Raw genomic sequence first — 7,170 nt, forward strand, 5'->3', positions numbered from 1 at the left:
AGGCAGCCACCAGTATGCAGAATGCTTTTGCAGAGCATGATGGGAGAAATGGACGGGGATATGCAAAGAGCTGTCCAATGACTGTCTGGAGGATCCGACTCTCCCTCAAGAAATGGACCAGATCTGAAGAATCTACAGAATTTCTCTCCAGTTTTCCTCTCAGGCCTTTGCTTTCCCTCCCGACGGAAAGTATGCCCTTTCCGGAGCAGGCAGCGTGGGACCCGAGAGAGGGCGTTTGGCGAGGGGGCGCTGGGTGGCTTGGCCCATTGCCTCGCTCTCAGGTCCTTGGGAGGATGCTGGTCCCGGAAATCTGGTGTTTTTTTTTTTTTTTTTTAAGTGTAGGTATCGCTTCTCGGCCTTTTGGCTAAGATCAAGTGTAGTATCTGTTCTTATCAGTTTAATATCTGATATGTCCTCTATTTGAGGACTACATATTAAATGGATTTTTAGAGCTGGGAGATGGAAAAGGGGCTTGCTCCAGCCACTCCAAGCATCAACCTGGTATTGCAGTGCCTCCAGGAATGGTGTCCCTTCCCCTCTTTGGGGGGGGGGGAGAAATACTCAAGGTTCAAAGAGAGAGAAAAAATATCTTGGCAACCACAAAGCAAAGACATTCTGAGGTAATTCCTCTCTGGTGTCCCCAGTGCTTGCATCTGTCGTGTAGAGCAGTGGTTCTTAACGTGGGCGATAATGCCCCCCAGGGGGCCATTTCATTTTTCAGGGGGGCGGTAGAACGAAAAGGGGCGGCGTGGGGGTGCTGGAGCAGAAGGGGGGCGATAGGGGGGCGCTGGAGCAAGCCAAACCTGTTAAGATGGCTGCAGCCTTTTTACAGTGTGCATGAATATATATTTTCCACCAATCTTAATTAAGTTTCAAAATTTTCATCTTGAAATTTTTAGTTCCTGTATTGTGGTTTGTTTTTATGCCCTTTTTATATTTCTTTTGCATCTTAAAATTCGCTTGCAACTAAATCATTAAATGTTACTTTTTTGGGGCCATTCATTTTCTTGGAATTGAATTTTGTTTTCAGGGGTCATTGGATTTAAGTATAATAAATAAATAAATAAATAAATAAATAAATAAATAAATAAATAAATAAATAAATAAATAAATAAATAAATAAATAAATAAACAAATAAACAAATAAACAAATAAATAAATAAATAAATAAATAAATAAATAAATAAATAAATAAATAAATAAATAAGAAAGATATCATCACCGCGGGGAGGGGGGCGATGATAACTTCCTCAATGGCTCAAGGGGGCGTTTCTTTCAAAAAGGTTAAGAACCACTGGTGTAGAGTGTGCTACGTAGTGAAGCTGGTCTTCAAGTTTGAGGGGTCTTCCCTTTTGAACATGAGTGTAGCCATGGCTCTTTTCCAAAAAGCACATGTGGGAATGTTCTGGAGAAGCGGCTCCACCCTGGCCAGGTTAAATCCTATGGGGCTATAACAGGGCAGCCTTGTTTAACTCCCGTCCTCACACAGACTTTTTCAGTTTCAGAGTCCAGAGGTGTAAGGAACTGATTAACATGACCTGAGGGCCGGCCTTTGAGTAGAGATAAGAACCTTGGATCACCCAGCATTCTACCTGTTGAGATTTCAAAGGCACTTTGAACTAACAGACCACAGGATGGAGTCTGAAAACATCTGGTCCAAGTGTTAGGAACCAATTGTTTGGAAAGTCTTTGAAAAATCCCAAGGATTCCTACTAGAACGGACACTGTTTTGGTATGGCTGAGATAATGGATATGTCTGAGGAATAAAAGGCCTTTTGGCATGCGTTTTTATGGGATGGCAAAACTAAAGCACACAAGCCTCGTGGCGCAGTGGTTAAAACGCTGTACTGCAGCTAAAACTGTGCTCACGACCTGGGGTTCAAATCCCAGGTAGCCGGATCAATGTTGACTCAGCCTTCCATCCTTCCGAGGTCGGTAAAATGAGTACCCAGCTTGCTGGGGGGGGGGCAATGTGTAGCCTGTATAATTAAAAATTGTAAACCGCCCAGAGAGTGCTTGTAGCGCTATGGGGCGGTATATAAGTCCAATAAATAAATAAATAAATAAATAAATAAATAAATAAATAAATAAATAAATAAATAAATAAATAAATAAATAAATAAATAAATAAATAAATAAATAGTACTTTCAAAATAACATGATAAGAGATGCTTTGCTAACTATATGGGGAAAAGTAAAAACCAGAAACTGTAGGAAAATACCAAGATGGCTCTCTCCGATAGAAGCATTTATTTATCCATATCTTATCAACTTTGAAAAAACAGTGACATATAATGAAATATTAAGCCCAGAAAGAAATCTCAAAACCAAGGAAGAACTAGCAAGCCAAAGACTGATACCATCATTGTTACCTTTATTGCTAATTCAATCAATATATAAAGAGGACTCTAGAACACAACCACAGTTTGATAAAATATTACTCTCTACCGAAGATAAGCTAATTAAGAATATCTATAAATTCCTCTTAGAAGTGAAAATGGAAGATGAACAAGTGAAGGAAACAATGATACATTGGGCTAAAAACTTCGGTCACACAATTCAGCTAGAATAGTGGCAAAGGTTCTGGAGTGATACAGTAATTGTAAATTAACCTTAGCAACTGCATATAAAGAAATTTTATACAAAATATTTTACAGATAGCATTTAGCACTGACTAGAATAGCAAATATGTTCCCAAATGTTTCCAGTAAGTGTTAGACATGAGGGAAGATACTATTACATACGGTGGACCTTTGAAAAAGCAAAAAAAAAAAAAAAAAAGGGTTAAAATACACTCTTGGATTAAAAAAAAATAGCAAACTGAATATAGAACTTAAACCAGAGTTGTCTTTATTGGGTATTATGCCAGAGAATATTAACAAACAAGACAGCTATATTATATTATGTATATTGACGGTGGCTAGAATAGTATGGGCTCAATACTGGAAAAATAAGAAATCTCCTTTAGAAGAAATAACTGTACAAAAAATCTTAGATTGTGCAGAAATGCCTAGACTGATAATGACAATTAAATGGAAAGAGGATTTGGAATATCATCAAAACTGGAATAAAACGTATGAGTGGCTAGAGCCAAGAAATAAGTTGTAGAGACAAATGAGACATGATATGATATCAACAATTTAATGTACTGTATACCTAGTGAACATGACGAATGACAATGGAAATGTGTTTTTATGTGTTATAAAAAATAAATATTAAAAAAAGGATCAGGTTATTCAAAAAGATGCAAAAAAAGGAAAGAAAAATCACAAGGATTTTTTTGCCTTTATATTTCATCTCTTTAAGTTGAAGTCCGTTACCCCACTTCTAAGGTCCAAATATTAGCTTCACAGAAGGTCTGTCATTCTTGCCCTTTGTTTCTGTCCCATGGATCAATTTGGCCTTGATCAATAGGTTATTTCTTGAATATAATAAGTCTCTGCTTATTTTATTCCCTTAGGCAAGAATGCAAAATTTCAAAACTTTTTCGTTCTGCTGGGTATGATAATGAGAAATTTTGAACATTTTTCATGTTTCTTTCTTTTTTCTGTTGTAAAAGTTTGATAAGCATATAAATTGTTTTGGTGAATTTTTTTTTAATTTTTTTAGTCAAATTCTGAATGGAAAAGGTATTGTGCTTTCTTTTTTGTGTAGCTACCAGTTTTTTTATTCCATGTGGTATAACTTGCCGATATCCAATAATTTTAATTTCTTGTACTTTGTCTTTGTCTCTGGTTCTAAACAGTGGATGGTTTTCAGTTGAGCAATGTATTTAATTATTTCATGTTGTTTGAATTTTTTTAATGCTGTCGCTATACAAATAAACTTGTCTAGCTTGCTTGCTTTTTATCCACAAGGGTGTGTATTTTTGCTGCTGATGGAGAAAATTCTGATTTTCCTGGTCTGATTCCTGGTCACAAAACCTCACAGTCTCCATACTGTACAGAGAGGTGTTTAGTCATACTAGACACGTGGCTATTTGTAGGATGAACTCAGGAAACAAGGAAATAATAATTCCTGTCCCCCTGTTCTTTTGAAACGTAGCATTTTAAATTACTTGCTTTAATCTGCATCCTAATTAGAGATTATTTGTTTTAAAGAGGTCTCCATGGTGGTACAGTATTAGTGTTCATCCTTCTGAGTTAACATTTCAAGGTACGCTATTTATATAAGTGTGTCTATAAATGCCAATTTGGGATTAATTACTGAGCTATCTAGCAGTTCGCTTTTGTTGTGAAAACCACCTATGCATCTATCTAGGTAAAGGTAAAGGTTCCCCTTGACAATTTTTGTCCAGTCGTGTTCAACTCATCCCCGTTTCCAAGCCATAGAACCAGCATTTTTGTCCGAAGACAATCTTCCGTGGTCACATAGCCAGTGTGACTTAGACACGGAACGCTGTTACCTTCCCACTAAGGTGGTCCCTAATTATCTACTTACATTTGCATGCTTTCGAACTGCTAGGTTGGCGGGAGCTGGGACAAAGTGGCGGGAGCTCACTCCGTTGCGTGGATTCGATCTTACGACTGCTGATCTTCTGACCCTGCAGCACAGGCTTCTGCGGTTTAGCCCGCAGCGCCACCACGTCCCCAAATATGCATCTATCTATAAACATGTTAAATATGTCTGAGTATACAGTAGTTATAGCAAGTAATTATTGCCATTCGATTATGTCCCAAACGCATAATCAGGTAAATAAAATCTGAAATGCCATGGTTAGAATATTTCTCCTGGAGTGGAAAGCTCTTTTTCAATTCTGACGTTCCCCGAAAGCTATTGTGTGTCCTTGGGTCAGTCATTATCTCTTAACCCATTCTACTGGGCAAGGCTGTTGAGCTGCTTGGTGAGAAATCTGGGATTTTTAGGTTTTGACTAAAGCCAGCCCTCTTTTGAGCCCTGACACCTAAACCTGAGGGGCTTCTTAGCTTCCTGTTTCTCTTGCTAAGGCCCATTCTTGCTACTCCTAAGAATAGCTCCAAGTGTAACAGGAGGAGTGTTGTGAGAGAACCAAGACTGATTGGGTTGTTATGCAAATATTGCAAAGTAGGGAAAGCTAAAATCTCTCTGGGATTTACCCTAAATATCAGTTCATTGTACCTTGCATAGAATAGGATCCGAAGCAGCTTTTTCCTGCCTCCTAGAAAATTCAGGGCTGGGTATGCGGGGCTCGTCAGCCTTGGAAGGCAGCCCATCTACAGTAGAAGAAGGAAAACTTAGATTTCAAACCTCCACTGCTTTATGGCTATATCCACGGATGGAAAAGGCTTCAGGAGTTAACTTTGAGGCAAAATCTGGAGCCGGAGTCCCAGAGACAGTTCAGTTGTTCCAGCAACTCCTGCGACATCTCTGGAACCAGTTGTATTGGCTCTTGCCTTTCCATTGGACTATTTCAGTGATGTGGAGAGGGGGGATTTGCTGCTTGGGTAACAGCCTATCCTCCATATTATTTTACCCAGGCTTCGTGCTCTGGAGAGGACACTCCAGCTTCGCATACAGCGTCGAAATAACAGGGGAAGTAGCAGTTACTGGTTATAGGTCTTTGTTCAATTGGCGTAGAGCATGACGTCAGGGGCTACTTCTGATGGTGGAAGAGGTCATTGCACCTCACTAGGTAGCTACCGCCTGCCTTAAGCTGGGCAGCCCCCAGGCAGTAAGGTGCAACCTTGCCACGATCTGTTAACCTCACGGGGTGCGTGGGGTTTAGGGTGAAAGCCGACAAGCAGATCAATAACCCTGCACCATGCTAACCTAATTCAAATGAATAAGAATGATTGATTAACTAAACGTCTGATTGGCTTCCGGAAGCCTACACATAAGGAAAAGCCTAAATCGAACCATTTCTGTGCAGTTCTCTTTGCCACCATCAAAAGAGGGCTGTTGAACTGGAAAAGCTAGAAAAGGGAGAATGAAAGGAAAAAAAAAACAGGGATTGAAAAGGTTGTTTTAGAAGGTGTATTGAATTTCCGTTGTTTTGTTTGTTCTGTGGTGTAGGAAAATGTTGACATTTACAAGCTGCATATGCTGCCTTTGGGAGGCTGTGATGGGAGGGACTTTGGACTTGAATCACACAGTGGCAGCCAATTGCTTCCCTCTCTACCTCAGATTCCTCTTCCCGCCTTTTTTACTCAGTCAGGATTCTGTGTCAGTTAGAGTCAGGTTAGCAAGGTTCTGTGGGTGTTAAGAGTCTGAGTTATGGAGTCAGCAAATAATGAAGTTAAGACCTTAAACTACTGTATATAACAAGTAAATAAGTGTTGTTATCTGATATATATGAACATTTTGTTGGAACATCTACCTTCCTATTACACCTTTAAGAGAATTGGATGGGAGGAACTTTTGAGGGAATGGCAATCAGAATAGCCAATTGTTTCCCTCTCTACTTCAGATTCCCTTTCCCGCCTTTTTATTTTCACCTCAATCAAGGTCCTGTGTCAGAATGAGTCAATTAATTAACAAGGCTCTGAGTCTGTTAGTGTTTAGCAATGTCTGTGCTAGAGACAGTTTAATAATGGCAGTGTTCAGTGAGTTGGAGTATGAATGTGTATATAACCAGTCAGTTAAATTAAGAAAATAATTAAGCTCAGCCAGTTAAGATACTGAACCAGATAACCAATGTTTTAGCCAAGTTTCTGTTTGTATTCTGATATGAACATTTTTTAAAGTCTTTAAGGTTTTTTTGAGAGAAAATTTTATTCTTTCTTAGTGCCAGAGTCTGAGTATTTTGAGACTGTGTTCTGCCAGTTGAAGTAACGTGAGGTAAATCTAACTACCGTAAACTGATTTTTTTCTGTACAATAAAGGATGATGTATTTGACGGAGACTTGTAATATACTGTACTAAGTTGCTCTGTAGATCTCTCTATGGATTTTCTCTCCGTGTAATTTTTTTTCAACCAACATTTTACCACATATTCTGCTCAACAGATTTGTGAGTAAAATAGATACATTTTAAATTATTTCTCAACACCAAGAGTTTCTGATTGAATCTATTCATGCTACAATGCCAGTTGAGGTAAATCTAAACTAATAAAGGATGGTATATTGAGGGTTACCTGTAATTATATAATAATCTGCTCTGTCTGGATTTTTGTCTTTGCTGCACAGCTGGAGGTATTAAACCAGCAATTTACATACTATGCCAATAGAAAAAGGCAGCAAAGAGGAAACAATG

At 38.7% G+C, this 7,170-nt stretch overlaps 1 protein-coding gene and 1 non-coding gene across 2 annotated transcripts in view; both read left to right on the forward strand.

Moving 5' to 3' along the window:
- The window catches only part of LOC144587171 (uncharacterized), a 176,420-nt gene that overhangs the window by 62,993 nt on the left and 106,257 nt on the right, over positions 1–7,170 (forward strand). The gene's annotated exons all lie outside the window — the stretch shown is intronic.
- LOC140705239 (U2 spliceosomal RNA) lies at positions 345–535 on the forward strand. The gene has a single exon (XR_012084686.2). It is a non-coding gene; the product is annotated as a U2 spliceosomal RNA (small nuclear RNA).

The sequence above is a fragment of the Pogona vitticeps genome, chromosome 2, assembly GCF_051106095.1.
Source record: "Pogona vitticeps strain Pit_001003342236 chromosome 2, PviZW2.1, whole genome shotgun sequence".
NCBI classification, from domain to species: domain Eukaryota; kingdom Metazoa; phylum Chordata; class Lepidosauria; order Squamata; family Agamidae; genus Pogona; species Pogona vitticeps.